This window comes from Diuraphis noxia, unplaced genomic scaffold (assembly GCF_037042655.1).
Source record: "Diuraphis noxia isolate RWA-SAM2 unplaced genomic scaffold, SU_Dnox_SAM2 contig0014, whole genome shotgun sequence".
Lineage (NCBI taxonomy): Eukaryota > Metazoa > Arthropoda > Insecta > Hemiptera > Aphididae > Diuraphis > Diuraphis noxia.
Window position 1 is genome coordinate 662,628 of NW_028301724.1, and position 18,562 is coordinate 681,189.

An 18,562-nucleotide genomic window follows, 5' to 3' on the forward strand; every position below is an offset into this window, starting at 1 on the left:
TATTTTACATCTAAAACACGTCTTTACAATACATTTGGGTGAATATAAAAGGTCGTAAAAAATTTTTGAAATACAGGTGATGAATCCGCTAAATATCGTCTTAAGTCATTTCTATTAAACTAATCATACTTTTTATATTTTTAACGTTAAGTTCACATTATTTTACATCTAAAACACGTATTTACAATACATTTGGGTGAATACAAAAAATAGAAAAAAAATTTGGGAAAAAATTGGGTAAAAAATGGTGATAATTCCGCTAAATATCGTTTAAAGTCATTTGTATTGAACTAATCATACTTTTTATATTTTTATCGTTAAGTTCACATAATTTTACATCTAAAACACGTCTTTACAATACATTTGGGTGAATATAAAAGGTCGTAAAAAAATTTTGAAATACAGGTGATGAATCCGCTAAATATCGTCTTAAGTCATTTCTATTAAACTAATCATACTTTTTATATTTTTAATGTTAAGTTCACATTATTTTACATCTAAAACACGTATTTACAATACATTTGGGTGAATACAAAAAATAGAAAAAAAATTGGGTAAAAAATGGTGATAATTCCGCTAAATATCGTTTAAAGTCATTTGTATTGAACTAATCATACTTTTTATATTTTTATCGTTAAGTTCACATAATTTTACATCTAAAACTCTTCATTACAATACATTTGGGTGAATATAAAAGGTCGTAAAAAAATTTTGAAATACAGGTGATGAATCCGCTAAATATCGTCTTAAGTCATTTCTATTAAACTAATCATACTTTTTATATTTTTATCGTTAAGTTCACATAATTTTACATCTAAAACACGTATTTACAATACATTTAGGTGAATATAAAAGGTCGTAAAAAAATTTTGAAATACAGGTGATGAATCCGCTAAATATCGTCTTAAGTCATTTGTATTGAACTAATCATACTTTTTATATTTTTATCGTTAAGTTCACATTATTTTACAACTAAAACACGTATTTACAATACATTTGGGTGAATACAAAAAATAGAAAAAAAATTTGGGAAAAAATGGTGATAATTCTGCTAAATATCGTTTAAAGTCATTTGTATTGAACTAATCATACTTTTTATATTTTTATCGTTAAGTTCACATTATTTTACAACTAAAACACGTGTTTACAATACATTTGGGTGAATACAAAAAATAGAAAAAAAATTTGGGAAAAAATGGTGATAATTCCGCTAAATATCGTTTAAAGTCATTTGTATTGAACTAATCATACTTTTTATATTTTTATCGTTAAGTTCACATTATTTTACATCTAAAACACGTATTTACAATACATTTGGGTGAGTACAAAAAATAGAAAAAAAATTTGGGAAAAAATTTGGTAAAAAATGGTGATAATTCCGCTAAATATCGTTTAAAGTCATTTGTATTGAACTAATCATACTTTTTATATTTTTGTCGTTAAGTTCACATAATTTTACATCTAAAACACTTCTTTACAATACATTTGGGTGAATACAAAAAATAGAAAAAAAATTTGGGAAAAAATGGTGATAATTCCGCTAAATATCGTTTAAAGTCATTTGTATTGAACTAATCATACTTTTTATATTTTTATCGTTAAGTTCACATTATTTTACATCTAAAACACGTCTTTACAATACATTTGGGTGAATATAAAAGGTCGTAAAAAAATTTTGAAAAGCAGGTGATGAATCCGCTAAATATCGTCTTAAGTCATTTCTATTAAACTAATCATACTTTTTATATTTTTAACGTTAGGTTCACATTATTTTACATCTAAAAAACGTCTTTACATTACATTTGGGTGAATATAAAAGGTCATAAAAAAATTTTGAAATACAGGTGATGAATCCGCTAAATATCGTCTTAAGTCATTTCTATTAAACTAATCATACTTTTTATATTTTTAACGTTAAGTTCACATTATTTTACATCTAAAACACGTGTTTACAATACATTTGGGTGAATACAAAAAATAGAAAAAAAATTTGGGCAAAAATTGGGTAAAAAATGGTGATAATTCCGCTAAATATCGATTAAAGTTATTTCTATTAAACTAATCATACTTTTTATATTTTTAACGTTAAGTTCACATTATTTTACATCTAAAACACGTATTTACAATACTTTGGGTGAATACAAAAATAGAAAAAAAATTTGGGAAAAAATTTGGTAAAAAATGGTGATAATTTCGCTAAATATCGATTAAAGTCATTTGTATTGAACTAATCATACTTTTTATATTTTTAACGTTAAGTTCACATTATTTTAAATCTAAAACACGTGTTTACAATACATTTGGGTGAATACAAAAAATAGAAAAAAAATTTGGTAAAAAATGGTGATAAATCCGCTAAATATCGTTTAAAATCATTTGTATTGAACTAATCATACTTTTTATATTTTTATCGTTAAGTTCACATTATTTTACATCTAAAACACGTCTTTACAATACATTTGGGTGAATAAAAAAAATAGAAAAAAAATTTGGGAAAAAATGGTGATAATTCCGCTAAATATCGTTTAAAGTCATTTGTATTGAACTAATCATACTTTTTATATTTTTATCGTTAAGTTCACTTTATTATACAACTAAAACACGTATTTACAATACATTTGGGTGAATACAAAAAATAGAAAAAAAATTTGGGAAAAAATTTGGTAAAAAATGGTGATAATTCCGCTAAATATCGTTTAAAGTCATTTGTATTGAACTAATCATACTTATTATATTTTTATCGTTAAGTTCACATTATTTTACATCTAAAACACGTATTTACAATACATTTGGGTGAATATAAAAGGTCGTAAAAAAATTTTGAAATACAGGTGATGAATCCGCTAAATATCGTCTTAAGTCATTTCTATTAAACTAATCATACTTTTTATATTTTTAACGTTAAGTTCACATTATTTAACATCTAAAACACGTGTTTACAATACATTTGGGTGAATACAAAAAATAGAAAAAAAATTTGGGAAAAAATGGTGATAATTCCGCTAAATATCGTTTAAAGTCATTTGTATTGAACTAATCATACTTTTTATGTTTTTATCGTTAAGTTCACATAATTTTACATCTAAAACACGTATTTACAATACATTTGGGTGAATATAAAAGGTCGTAAAAAAATTTTGAAATACAGGTGATGAATCCGCTAAATATCTTCCTAAGTCATTTCTATTAAACTAATCATACTTTTTATATTTTTATCATTAAGTTCACATAATTTTACATCTAAAACACGTATTTACAACACATTTGGGTGAATACAAAAAATAGAAAAAAAATTTGGGAAAAAATGGTGATAATTCCGCTAAATATCGTTTAAAGTCATTTGTATTGAACTAATCATACTTTTTATATTTTTATCGTTAAGTTCACATTATTTTACAACTAAAACACGTATTTACAATACATTTGGGTGAATACAAAAAATAGAAAAAAAATTTGGGAAAAAATTTGGTAAAAAATGGTGATAATTCCGCTAAATATCGTTTAAAGTCATTTGTATTGAACTAATCATACTTATTATATTTTTATCGTTAAGTTCACATTATTTTACATCTAAAACACGTATTTACAATACATTTGGGTGAATATAAAAGGTCGTAAAAAAATTTTGAAATACAGGTGATGAATCCGCTAAATATCGTCTTAAGTCATTTCTATTAAACTAATCATACTTTTTATATTTTTAACGTTAAGTTCACATTATTTAACATCTAAAACACGTGTTTACAATACATTTGGGTGAATACAAAAAATAGAAAAAAAATTTGGGAAAAAATGGTGATAATTCCGCTAAATATCGTTTAAAGTCATTTGTATTGAACTAATCATACTTTTTATATTTTTATCGTTAAGTTCACATTATTTTACATCTAAAACACGTATTTACAATACATTTGGGTGAGTACAAAAAATAGAAAAAAAATTTGGGAAAAAATTTGGTAATAAATGGTGATAATTCCGCTAAATATAGTTTAAAGTCATTTGTATTGAACTGATCATACTTTTTATATTTTTATCGTTAAGTTCACATTATTTTACATCTAAAACACGTATTTACAATACATTTGGGTGAGTACAAAAAATAGAAAAAAAATTTGGGAAAAAATTTGGTAATAAATGGTGATAATTCCGCTAAATATCGTTTAAAGTCATTTGTATTGAACTAATCATACTTTTTATATTTTTATCGTTAAGTTCAAATTATTTTACATCTAAAACACTTCTTTACAATACATTTGGGTGAATATAAAAGGTCGTAAAAAAATTTTGAAATACAGGTGATGAATCCGCTAAATATCGTCTTAAGTCATTTCTATTTAACTAATCATAGTTTTTATATTTTTAACGTTAAGTTCACATTATTTTACATCTAAAACACGTATTTACAACACATTTGGGTGAATACAAAAAATAGAAAAAAAATTTGGGAAAAAATTGGGTAAAAAATGGTGATAATTCCGCTAAATATCGTTTAAAGTCATTTATATTGAACTAATCATACTTTTTATATTTTTATCGTTAAGTTCACATAATTATACATCTAAAACACGTATTTACAATACATTTGGGTGAATATAAAAGGTCGTAAAAAAATTTTGAAATACAGGTGATGAATCCGCTAAATATCGTCCTAAATCATTTCTATTAAACTAATCATACTTTTTATATTTTTATCGTTAAAGTTCACATAATTTTACATCTAAAACACGTATTTACAACACATTTGGGTAAATACAAAAAATAGAAAAAAAATTTGGGAAAAAATTGGGTAAAAAATGGTGATAATTCCGCTAAATATCGTTTAAAGTCATTTGTATTGAACTAATCATACTTTTTATATTTTTATCGTTAAGTTCACATTATTTTACATCTAAAACACGTATTTACAATACATTTGGGTGAATACAAAAAATAGAAAAAAAATTTGGGAAAAAATTTGGTAAAAAATGGTGATAATTCCGCTAAATATCGTTTAAAGTCATTTGTATTGAACTAATCATACTTATTATATTTTTATCGTTAAGTTCACATTATTTTACATCTAAAACACGTATTTACAATACATTTGGGTGAATATAAAAGGTCGTAAAAAAATTTTGAAATACAGGTGATGAATCCGCTAAATATCGTCTTAAGTCATTTCTATTAAACTAATCATACTTTTTATATTTTTAACGTTAAGTTCACATTATTTAACATCTAAAACACGTGTTTACAATACATTTGGGTGAATACAAAAAATAGAAAAAAAATTTGGGAAAAAATGGTGATAATTCCGCTAAATATCGTTTAAAGTCATTTGTATTGAACTAATCATACTTTTTATGTTTTTATCGTTAAGTTCACATAATTTTACATCTAAAACACGTATTTACAATACATTTGGGTGAATATAAAAGGTCGTAAAAAAATTTTGAAATACAGGTGATGAATCCGCTAAATATCGTCCTAAGTCATTTCTATTAAACTAATCATACTTTTTATATTTTTATCGTTAAGTTCACATAATTTTACATCTAAAACACGTATTTACAACACATTTGGGTGAATACAAAAAATAGAAAAAAAATTTGGGAAAAAATGGTGATAATTCCGCTAAATATCGTTTAAAGTCATTTGTATTGAACTAATCATACTTTTTATATTTTTATCGTTAAGTTCACATTATTTTACAACTAAAACACGTATTTACAATACATTTGGGTGAATACAAAAAATAGAAAAAAAATTTGGGAAAAAATTTGGTAAAAAATGGTGATAATTCCGCTAAATATCGTTTAAAGTCATTTGTATTGAACTAATCATACTTATTATATTTTTATCGTTAAGTTCACATTATTTTACATCTAAAACACGTATTTACAATACATTTGGGTGAATATAAAAGGTCGTAAAAAAATTTTGAAATACAGGTGATGAATCCGCTAAATATCGTCTTAAGTCATTTCTATTAAACTAATCATACTTTTTATATTTTTAACGTTAAGTTCACATTATTTAACATCTAAAACACGTGTTTACAATACATTTGGGTGAATACAAAAAATAGAAAAAAAATTTGGGAAAAAATGGTGATAATTCCGCTAAATATCGTTTAAAGTCATTTGTATTGAACTAATCATACTTTTTATATTTTTATCGTTAAGTTCACATTATTTTACATCTAAAACACGTATTTACAATACATTTGGGTGAGTACAAAAAATAGAAAAAAAATTTGGGAAAAAATTTGGTAATAAATGGTGATAATTCCGCTAAATATAGTTTAAAGTCATTTGTATTGAACTGATCATACTTTTTATATTTTTATCGTTAAGTTCACATTATTTTACATCTAAAACACGTATTTACAATACATTTGGGTGAGTACAAAAAATAGAAAAAAAATTTGGGAAAAAATTTGGTAATAAATGGTGATAATTCCGCTAAATATCGTTTAAAGTCATTTGTATTGAACTAATCATACTTTTTATATTTTTATCGTTAAGTTCAAATTATTCTACATCTAAAATTCTTCTTTACAATACATTTGGGTGAATATAAAAGGTCGTAAAAAAATTTTGAAATACAGGTGATGAATCCGCTAAATATCGTCTTAAGTCATTTCTATTTAACTAATCATAGTTTTTATATTTTTAACGTTAAGTTCACATTATTTTACATCTAAAACACGTATTTACAACACATTTGGGTGAATACAAAAAATAGAAAAAAAATTTAGGAAAAAATTGGGTAAAAAATGGTGATAATTCCGCTAAATATCGTTTAAAGTCATTTGTATTGAACTAATCATACTTTTTATATTTTTATCGTTAAGTTCACATAATTATACATCTAAAACACGTATTTACAATACATTTGGGTGAATATAAAAGGTCGTAAATAAATTTTGAAATACAGGTGATGAATCCGCTAAATATCGTCCTAAGTCATTTCTATTAAACTAATCATACTTTTTATATTTTTATCGTTAAGTTCACATAATTTTACATCTAAAACACGTATTTACAACACATTTGGGTGAATACAAAAAATAGAAAAAAAATTGGGTAAAAAATGGTGATAATTCCGCTAAATATCGTTTAAAGTCATTTGTATTGAACTAATCATACTTTTTATATTTTTATCGTTAAGTTCACATTATTTTACATCTAAAACACGTATTTACAATACATTTGGGTGAATACAAAAAATAGAAAAAAAATTTGGGAAAAAATTGGGTAAAAAATGGTGATAATTCCGCTAAATATCGATTAAAGTCATTTGTATTGAACTAATCATACTTTTTATATTTTTATCGTTAAGTTCACATTATTTTACAACTAAAACACGTATTTACAATACATTTGGGTGAATACAAAAAATAGAAAAAAAATTTGGGAAAAAATTTGGTAAAAAATGGTGATAATTCCGCTAAATATCGTTTAAAGTCATTTGTATTGAACTAATCATACTTATTATATTTTTATCGTTAAGTTCACATTATTTTACATCTAAAACACGTATTTACAATACATTTGGGTGAATATAAAAGGTCGTAAAAAAATTTTGAAATACAGGTGATGAATCCGCTAAATATCGTCTTAAGTCATTTCTATTAAACTAATCATACTTTTTATATTTTTATCGTTAAAGTTCACATAATTTTACATCTAAAACACGTATTTACAACACATTTGGGTGAATACAAAAAATAGAAAAAAAATTTGGGAAAAAATTGGGTAAAAAATGGTGATAATTCCGCTAAATATCGTTTAAAGTCATTTGTATTGAACTAATCATACTTTTTATATTTTTATCGTTAAGTTCACATTATTTTACATCTAAAACACGTATTTACAATACATTTGGGTGAATATAAAAGGTCGTAAAAAAACTTTGAAATACAGGTGATGAATCCGCTAAATATCGTCTTAAGTCATTTCTATTAAACTAATCATACTTTTTATATTTTTAACGTTAAGTTCACATTATTTAACATCTAAAACACGTGTTTACAATACATTTGGGTGAATACAAAAAATAGAAAAAAAATTTGGGAAAAAATGGTGATAATTCCGCTAAATATCGTTTAAAGTCATTTGTATTGAACTAATCATACTTTTTATGTTTTTATCGTTAAGTTCACATAATTTTACATCTAAAACACGTATTTACAATACATTTGGGTGAATATAAAAGGTCGTAAAAAAATTTTGAAATACAGGTGATGAATCCGCTAAATATCGTCCTAAGTCATTTCTATTAAACTAATCATACTTTTTATATTTTTATCGTTAAGTTCACATAATTTTACATCTAAAACACGTATTTACAACACATTTGGGTGAATACAAAAAATAGAAAAAAAATTTGGGAAAAAATGGTGATAATTCCGCTAAATATCGTTTAAAGTCATTTGTATTGAACTAATCATACTTTTTATATTTTTATCGTTAAGTTCACATTATTTTACAACTAAAACACGTATTTACAATACATTTGGGTGAATACAAAAAATAGAAAAAAAATTTGGGAAAAAATTTGGTAAAAAATGGTGATAATTCCGCTAAATATCGTTTAAAGTCATTTGTATTGAACTAATCATACTTATTATATTTTTATCGTTAAGTTCACATTATTTTACATCTAAAACACGTATTTACAATACATTTGGGTGAATATAAAAGGTCGTAAAAAAATTTTGAAATACAGGTGATGAATCCGCTAAATATCGTCTTAAGTCATTTCTATTAAACTAATCATACTTTTTATATTTTTAACGTTAAGTTCACATTATTTAACATCTAAAACACGTGTTTACAATACATTTGGGTGAATACAAAAAATAGAAAAAAAATTTGGGAAAAAATGGTGATAATTCCGCTAAATATCGTTTAAAGTCATTTGTATTGAACTAATCATACTTTTTATATTTTTATCGTTAAGTTCACATTATTTTACATCTAAAACACGTATTTACAATACATTTGGGTGAGTACAAAAAATAGAAAAAAAATTTGGGAAAAAATTTGGTAATAAATGGTGATAATTCCGCTAAATATAGTTTAAAGTCATTTGTATTGAACTGATCATACTTTTTATATTTTTATCGTTAAGTTCACATTATTTTACATCTAAAACACGTATTTACAATACATTTGGGTGAGTACAAAAAATAGAAAAAAAATTTGGGAAAAAATTTGGTAATAAATGGTGATAATTCCGCTAAATATCGTTTAAAGTCATTTGTATTGAACTAATCATACTTTTTATATTTTTATCGTTAAGTTCAAATTATTTTACATCTAAAACACTTCTTTACAATACATTTGGGTGAATATAAAAGGTCGTAAAAAAATTTTGAAATACAGGTGATGAATCCGCTAAATATCGTCTTAAGTCATTTCTATTTAACTAATCATAGTTTTTATATTTTTAACGTTAAGTTCACATTATTTTACATCTAAAACACGTATTTACAACACATTTGGGTGAATACAAAAAATAGAAAAAAAATTTGGGAAAAAATTGGGTAAAAAATGGTGATAATTCCGCTAAATATCGTTTAAAGTCATTTATATTGAACTAATCATACTTTTTATATTTTTATCGTTAAGTTCACATAATTATACATCTAAAACACGTATTTACAATACATTTGGGTGAATATAAAAGGTCGTAAAAAAATTTTGAAATACAGGTGATGAATCCGCTAAATATCGTCCTAAATCATTTCTATTAAACTAATCATACTTTTTATATTTTTATCGTTAAAGTTCACATAATTTTACATCTAAAACACGTATTTACAACACATTTGGGTGAATACAAAAAATAGAAAAAAAATTTGGGAAAAAATTGGGTAAAAAATGGTGATAATTCCGCTAAATATCGTTTAAAGTCATTTGTATTGAACTAATCATACTTTTTATATTTTTATCGTTAAGTTCACATTATTTTACATCTAAAACACGTATTTACAATACATTTGGGTGAATACAAAAAATAGAAAAAAAATTTGGGAAAAAATTTGGTAAAAAATGGTGATAATTCCGCTAAATATCGTTTAAAGTCATTTGTATTGAACTAATCATACTTATTATATTTTTATCGTTAAGTTCACATTATTTTACATCTAAAACACGTATTTACAATACATTTGGGTGAATATAAAAGGTCGTAAAAAAATTTTGAAATACAGGTGATGAATCCGCTAAATATCGTCTTAAGTCATTTCTATTAAACTAATCATACTTTTTATATTTTTAACGTTAAGTTCACATTATTTAACATCTAAAACACGTGTTTACAATACATTTGGATGAATACAAAAAATAGAAAAAAAATTTGGGAAAAAATGGTGATAATTCCGCTAAATATCGTTTAAAGTCATTTGTATTGAACTAATCATACTTTTTATGTTTTTATCGTTAAGTTCACATAATTTTACATCTAAAACACGTATTTACAATACATTTGGGTGAATATAAAAGGTCGTAAAAAAATTTTGAAATACAGGTGATGAATCCGCTAAATATCGTCCTAAGTCATTTCTATTAAACTAATCATACTTTTTATATTTTTATCGTTAAGTTCACATAATTTTACATCTAAAACACGTATTTACAACACATTTGGGTGAATACAAAAAATAGAAAAAAAATTTGGGAAAAAATGGTGATAATTCCGCTAAATATCGTTTAAAGTCATTTGTATTGAACTAATCATACTTTTTATATTTTTATCGTTAAGTTCACATTATTTTACAACTAAAACACGTATTTACAATACATTTGGGTGAATACAAAAAATAGAAAAAAAATTTGGGAAAAAATTTGGTAAAAAATGGTGATAATTCCGCTAAATATCGTTTAAAGTCATTTGTATTGAACTAATCATACTTATTATATTTTTATCGTTAAGTTCACATTATTTTACATCTAAAACACGTATTTACAATACATTTGGGTGAATATAAAAGGTCGTAAAAAAATTTTGAAATACAGGTGATGAATCCGCTAAATATCGTCTTAAGTCATTTCTATTAAACTAATCATACTTTTTATATTTTTAACGTTAAGTTCACATTATTTAACATCTAAAACACGTGTTTACAATACATTTGGGTGAATACAAAAAATAGAAAAAAAATTTGGGAAAAAATGGTGATAATTCCGCTAAATATCGTTTAAAGTCATTTGTATTGAACTAATCATACTTTTTATATTTTTATCGTTAAGTTCACATTATTTTACATCTAAAACACGTATTTACAATACATTTGGGTGAGTACAAAAAATAGAAAAAAAATTTGGGAAAAAATTTGGTAATAAATGGTGATAATTCCGCTAAATATAGTTTAAAGTCATTTGTATTGAACTGATCATACTTTTTATATTTTTATCGTTAAGTTCACATTATTTTACATCTAAAACACGTATTTACAATACATTTGGGTGAGTACAAAAAATAGAAAAAAAATTTGGGAAAAAATTTGGTAATAAATGGTGATAATTCCGCTAAATATCGTTTAAAGTCATTTGTATTGAACTAATCATACTTTTTATATTTTTATCGTTAAGTTCAAATTATTTTACATCTAAAATTCTTCTTTACAATACATTTGGGTGAATATAAAAGGTCGTAAAAAAATTTTGAAATACAGGTGATGAATCCGCTAAATATCGTCTTAAGTCATTTCTATTTAACTAATCATAGTTTTTATATTTTTAACGTTAAGTTCACATTATTTTACATCTAAAACACGTATTTACAACACATTTGGGTGAATACAAAAAATAGAAAAAAAATTTAGGAAAAAATTGGGTAAAAAATGGTGATAATTCCGCTAAATATCGTTTAAAGTCATTTGTATTGAACTAATCATACTTTTTATATTTTTATCGTTAAGTTCACATAATTATACATCTAAAACACGTATTTACAATACATTTGGGTGAATATAAAAGGTCGTAAATAAATTTTGAAATACAGGTGATGAATCCGCTAAATATCGTCCTAAGTCATTTCTATTAAACTAATCATACTTTTTATATTTTTATCGTTAAGTTCACATAATTTTACATCTAAAACACGTATTTACAACACATTTGGGTGAATACAAAAAATAGAAAAAAAATTGGGTAAAAAATGGTGATAATTCCGCTAAATATCGATTAAAGTCATTTGTATTGAACTAATCATACTTTTTATATTTTTATCGTTAAGTTCACATTATTTTACAACTAAAACACGTATTTACAATACATTTGGGTGAATACAAAAAATAGAAAAAAAATTTGGGAAAAAATTTGGTAAAAAATGGTGATAATTCCGCTAAATATCGTTTAAAGTCATTTGTATTGAACTAATCATACTTATTATATTTTTATCGTTAAGTTCACATTATTTTACATCTAAAACACGTATTTACAATACATTTGGGTGAATATAAAAGGTCGTAAAAAAATTTTGAAATACAGGTGATGAATCCGCTAAATATCGTCTTAAGTCATTTCTATTAAACTAATCATACTTTTTATATTTTTAACGTTAAGTTCACATTATTTAACATCTAAAACACGTGTTTACAATACATTTGGGTGAATACAAAAAATAGAAAAAAAATTTGGGAAAAAATGGTGATAATTCCGCTAAATATCGTTTAAAGTCATTTGTATTGAACTAATCATACTTTTTATATTTTTATCGTTAAGTTCACATTATTTTACATCTAAAACACGTATTTACAATACATTTGGGTGAATACAAAAAATAGAAAAAAAATTTGGGAAAAAATTTGGTAAAAAATGGTGATAATTCCGCTAAATATCGTTTAAAGTCATTTGTATTGAACTAATCATACTTATTATATTTTTATCGTTAAGTTCACATTATTTTACATCTAAAACACGTATTTACAATACATTTGGGTGAATATAAAAGGTCGTAAAAAAATTTTGAAATACAGGTGATGAATCCGCTAAATATCGTCTTAAGTCATTTCTATTAAACTAATCATACTTTTTATATTTTTAACGTTAAGTTCACATTATTTAACATCTAAAACACGTGTTTACAATACATTTGGGTGAATACAAAAAATAGAAAAAAAATTTGGGAAAAAATGGTGATAATTCCGCTAAATATCGTTTAAAGTCATTTGTATTGAACTAATCATACTTTTTATGTTTTTATCGTTAAGTTCACATAATTTTACATCTAAAACACGTATTTACAATACATTTGGGTGAATATAAAAGGTCGTAAAAAAATTTTGAAATACAGGTGATGAATCCGCTAAATATCGTCCTAAGTCATTTCTATTAAACTAATCATACTTTTTATATTTTTATCGTTAAGTTCACATAATTTTACATCTAAAACACGTATTTACAACACATTTGGGTGAATACAAAAAATAGAAAAAAAATTTGGGAAAAAATGGTGATAATTCCGCTAAATATCGTTTAAATTCATTTGTATTGAACTAATCATACTTTTTATATTTTTATCGTTAAGTTCACATTATTTTACAACTAAAACACGTATTTACAATACATTTGGGTGAATACAAAAAATAGAAAAAAAATTTGGGAAAAAATTTGGTAAAAAATGGTGATAATTCCGCTAAATATCGTTTAAAGTCATTTGTATTGAACTAATCATACTTATTATATTTTTATCGTTAAGTTCACATTATTTTACATCTAAAACACGTATTTACAATACATTTGGGTGAATATAAAAGGTCGTAAAAAAATTTTGAAATACAGGTGATGAATCCGCTAAATATCGTCTTAAGTCATTTCTATTAAACTAATCATACTTTTTATATTTTTAACGTTAAGTTCACATTATTTAACATCTAAAACACGTGTTTACAATACATTTGGGTGAATACAAAAAATAGAAAAAAAATTTGGGAAAAAATGGTGATAATTCCGCTAAATATCGTTTAAAGTCATTTGTATTGAACTAATCATACTTTTTATATTTTTATCGTTAAGTTCACATTATTTTACATCTAAAACACGTATTTACAATACATTTGGGTGAGTACAAAAAATAGAAAAAAAATTTGGGAAAAAATTTGGTAATAAATGGTGATAATTCCGCTAAATATAGTTTAAAGTCATTTGTATTGAACTGATCATACTTTTTATATTTTTATCGTTAAGTTCACATTATTTTACATCTAAAACACGTATTTACAATACATTTGGGTGAGTACAAAAAATAGAAAAAAAATTTGGGAAAAAATTTGGTAATAAATGGTGATAATTCCGCTAAATATCGTTTAAAGTCATTTGTATTGAACTAATCATACTTTTTATATTTTTATCGTTAAGTTCAAATTATTTTACATCTAAAATTCTTCTTTACAATACATTTGGGTGAATATAAAAGGTCGTAAAAAAATTTTGAAATACAGGTGATGAATCCGCTAAATATCGTCTTAAGTCATTTCTATTTAACTAATCATAGTTTTTATATTTTTAACGTTAAGTTCACATTATTTTACATCTAAAACACGTATTTACAACACATTTGGGTGAATACAAAAAATAGAAAAAAAATTTAGGAAAAAATTGGGTAAAAAATGGTGATAATTCCGCTAAATATCGTTTAAAGTCATTTGTATTGAACTAATCATACTTTTTATATTTTTATCGTTAAGTTCAAATTATTTTACATCTAAAATTCTTCTTTACAATACATTTGGGTGAATATAAAAGGTCGTAAAAAAATTTTGAAATACAGGTGATGAATCCGCTAAATATCGTCTTAAGTCATTTCTATTTAACTAATCATAGTTTTTATATTTTTAACGTTAAGTTCACATTATTTTACATCTAAAACACGTATTTACAATACATTTGGGTGAATATAAAAGGTCGTAAAAAAATTTTGAAATACAGGTGATGAATCCGCTAAATATCGTCTTAAGTCATTTCTATTAAACTAATCATACTTTTTATATTTTTAACGTTAAGTTCACATTATTTAACATCTAAAACACGTGTTTACAATACATTTGGGTGAATACAAAAAATAGAAAAAAAATTTGGGAAAAAATGGTGATAATTCCGCTAAATATCGTTTAAAGTCATTTGTATTGAACTAATCATACTTTTTATATTTTTATCGTTAAGTTCACATTATTTTACATCTAAAACACGTATTTACAATACATTTGGGTGAGTACAAAAAATAGAAAAAAAATTTGGGAAAAAATTTGGTAATAAATGGTGATAATTCCGCTAAATATAGTTTAAAGTCATTTGTATTGAACTGATCATACTTTTTATATTTTTATCGTTAAGTTCACATTATTTTACATCTAAAACACGTATTTACAATACATTTGGGTGAGTACAAAAAATAGAAAAAAAATTTGGGAAAAAATTTGGTAATAAATGGTGATAATTCCGCTAAATATCGTTTAAAGTCATTTGTATTGAACTAATCATACTTTTTATATTTTTATCGTTAAGTTCAAATTATTTTACATCTAAAATTCTTCTTTACAATACATTTGGGTGAATATAAAAGGTCGTAAAAAAATTTTGAAATACAGGTGATGAATCCGCTAAATATCGTCTTAAGTCATTTCTATTTAACTAATCATAGTTTTTATATTTTTAACGTTAAGTTCACATTATTTTACATCTAAAACACGTATTTACAACACATTTGGGTGAATACAAAAAATAGAAAAAAAATTTAGGAAAAAATTGGGTAAAAAATGGTGATAATTCCGCTAAATATCGTTTAAAGTCATTTGTATTGAACTAATCATACTTTTTATATTTTTATCGTTAAGTTCACATAATTATACATCTAAAACACGTATTTACAATACATTTGGGTGAATATAAAAGGTCGTAAATAAATTTTGAAATACAGGTGATGAATCCGCTAAATATCGTCCTAAGTCATTTCTATTAAACTAATCATACTTTTTATATTTTTATCGTTAAGTTCACATAATTTTACATCTAAAACACGTATTTACAACACATTTGGGTGAATACAAAAAATAGAAAAAAAATTGGGTAAAAAATGGTGATAATTCCGCTAAATATCGATTAAAGTCATTTGTATTGAACTAATCATACTTTTTATATTTTTATCGTTAAGTTCACATTATTTTACAACTAAAACACGTATTTACAATACATTTGGGTGAATACAAAAAATAGAAAAAAAATTTGGGAAAAAATTTGGTAAAAAATGGTGATAATTCCGCTAAATATCGTTTAAAGTCATTTGTATTGAACTAATCATACTTATTATATTTTTATCGTTAAGTTCACATTATTTTACATCTAAAACACGTATTTACAATACATTTGGGTGAATATAAAAGGTCGTAAAAAAATTTTGAAATACAGGTGATGAATCCGCTAAATATCGTCTTAAGTCATTTCTATTAAACTAATCATACTTTTTATATTTTTAACGTTAAGTTCACATTATTTAACATCTAAAACACGTGTTTACAATACATTTGGGTGAATACAAAAAATAGAAAAAAAATTTGGGAAAAAATGGTGATAATTCCGCTAAATATCGTTTAAAGTCATTTGTATTGAACTAATCATACTTTTTATATTTTTATCGTTAAGTTCACATTATTTTACATCTAAAACACGTATTTACAATACATTTGGGTGAATACAAAAAATAGAAAAAAAATTTGGGAAAAAATTTGGTAAAAAATGGTGATAATTCCGCTAAATATCGTTTAAAGTCATTTGTATTGAACTAATCATACTTATTATATTTTTATCGTTAAGTTCACATTATTTTACATCTAAAACACGTATTTACAATACATTTGGGTGAATATAAAAGGTCGTAAAAAAATTTTGAAATACAGGTGATGAATCCGCTAAATATCGTCTTAAGTCATTTCTATTAAACTAATCATACTTTTTATATTTTTAACGTTAAGTTCACATTATTTAACATCTAAAACACGTGTTTACAATACATTTGGGTGAATACAAAAAATAGAAAAAAAATTTGGGAAAAAATGGTGATAATTCCGCTAAATATCGTTTAAAGTCATTTGTATTGAACTAATCATACTTTTTATGTTTTTATCGTTAAGTTCACATAATTTTACATCTAAAACACGTATTTACAATACATTTGGGTGAATATAAAAGGTCGTAAAAAAATTTTGAAATACAGGTGATGAATCCGCTAAATATCGTCCTAAGTCATTTCTATTAAACTAATCATACTTTTTATATTTTTATCGTTAAGTTCACATAATTTTACATCTAAAACACGTATTTACAACACATTTGGGTGAATACAAAAAATAGAAAAAAAATTTGGGAAAAAATGGTGATAATTCCGCTAAATATCGTTTAAATTCATTTGTATTGAACTAATCATACTTTTTATATTTTTATCGTTAAGTTCACATTATTTTACAACTAAAACACGTATTTACAATACATTTGGGTGAATACAAAAAATAGAAAAAAAATTTGGGAAAAAATTTGGTAAAAAATGGTGATAATTCCGCTAAATATCGTTTAAAGTCATTTGTATTGAACTAATCATACTTATTATATTTTTATCGTTAAGTTCACATTATTTTACATCTAAAACACGTATTTACAATACATTTGGGTGAATATAAAAGGTCGTAAAAAAATTTTGAAATACAGGTGATGAATCCGCTAAATATCGTCTTAAGTCATTTCTATTAAACTAATCATACTTTTTATATTTTTAACGTTAAGTTCACATTATTTAACATCTAAAACACGTGTTTACAATACATTTGGGTGAATACAAAAAATAGAAAAAAAATTTGGGAAAAAATGGTGATAATTCCGCTAAATATCGTTTAAAGTCATTTGTATTGAACTAATCATACTTTTTATATTTTTATCGTTAAGTTCACATTATTTTACATCTAAAACACGTATTTACAATACATTTGGGTGAGTACAAAAAATAGAAAAAAAATTTGGGAAAAAATTTGGTAATAAATGGTGATAATTCCGCTAAATATAGTTTAAAGTCATTTGTATTGAACTGATCATACTTTTTATATTTTTATCGTTAAGTTCACATTATTTTACATCTAAAACACGTATTTACAATACATTTGGGTGAGTACAAAAAATAGAAAAAAAATTTGGGAAAAAATTTGGTAATAAATGGTGATAATTCCGCTAAATATCGTTTAAAGTCATTTGTATTGAACTAATCATACTTTTTATATTTTTATCGTTAAGTTCAAATTATTTTACATCTAAAATTCTTCTTTACAATACATTTGGGTGAATATAAAAGGTCGTAAAAAAATTTTGAAATACAGGTGATGAATCCGCTAAATATCGTCTTAAGTCATTTCTATTTAACTAATCATAGTTTTTATATTTTTAACGTTAAGTTCACATTATTTTACATCTAAAACACGTATTTACAACACATTTGGGTGAATACAAAAAATAGAAAAAAAATTTAGGAAAAAATTGGGTAAAAAATGGTGATAATTCCGCTAAATATCGTTTAAAGTCATTTGTATTGA